The sequence below is a fragment of the Phasianus colchicus genome, unplaced genomic scaffold (assembly GCF_987193195.1).
Source record: "Phasianus colchicus unplaced genomic scaffold, bPhaCol1.hap1.1 HAP1_SCAFFOLD_57, whole genome shotgun sequence".
Lineage (NCBI taxonomy): Eukaryota > Metazoa > Chordata > Aves > Galliformes > Phasianidae > Phasianus > Phasianus colchicus.
Genome location: NW_028325234.1, coordinates 75974 through 76900, shown reverse-complemented (window position 1 = coordinate 76900; position 927 = coordinate 75974). Strand labels below are relative to the sequence as shown.

General features: G+C 76.4%; 1 non-coding gene across 1 annotated transcript; it reads right to left on the bottom strand.

Moving 5' to 3' along the window:
- Positions 1-278: 278 nt before the first annotated feature.
- Positions 279-431, bottom strand: LOC149911722 (5.8S ribosomal RNA). The gene has a single exon (XR_016462908.1). It is a non-coding gene; the product is annotated as a 5.8S ribosomal RNA (ribosomal RNA).
- Positions 432-927: the final 496 nt, after the last annotated feature.

The window sequence follows — 927 nt, the reverse complement described above, 5'->3', positions numbered from 1 at the left end:
CTCCCCGACCTGGGTCTCGACTTAGGGGGACGAAGGCCCGCGCCGCGACGCCGCCGTCGAGGGACCGGGGCGGTGGGGCGGAGGGGAAGCCGGCCGCCCGAACCGACCGAACGACCGACCCACGCGGGGAAGGACGGACGGACGGACGGACGGCGGCACCCCCCCCCACACACACGCGCACCGCGACCCGCCTCCGGAGGGGCGCGCGGGCCTGCGAGGCGCCCCAGCCGCGCCGCGCGGCCGCCGCGGACGGCGGCCGTCGGCGATTGACCGTCAAGCGACGCTCAGGCAGGCGTAGCCCCGGGAGGAACCCGGGGCCGCAAGTGCGTTCGAAGTGTCGATGATCAATGTGTCCTGCAATTCACATTAATTCTCGCAGCTAGCTGCGTTCTTCATCGACGCACGAGCCGAGTGATCCACCGCTAAGAGTCGTCTGGCTTTCGGCACCGCCCCGCGCGCGCGGGGGGCCCTCCTCTCGCGTCTCTCTCGCCTTTCCCGAAGGCGCTCCGACCGCCCCCGCGCGGCCCGCCCCGACGCCGGGGCGGCGACCGCCGCGGGGAGGACGAGCGTCGCCTCCGCTGACCGTACGCTACGGAACACGCACACGCTTCGAATCGAGGGGAAAAAAAAAGAGGAACCCTCCCGAACGAGAAGGGCGGGGAGCCCGCGCTCCCGACCTGGACAAACGACCTCGTCTCGCTTCGGGAGGGGCGGACCAGGCGCCCGGCTCGGCTCGGCCCGGGCGGAAGCCCCGCTGCCGCGAACGGACCCGCCGGCGACGCCGCCGCCGGCGCCGCGACCGGTCGGGACGCGGGCGAGCCCGGCCGGGGTGTTCCCCCGGCCCGCGCCGCCGGCGCCGCCGGCCCCGCGCCCGCGACGGCCCGCCCGGACGGCGCGCCCGCGACGGCCCGGGCCCCCCCGCCTCGC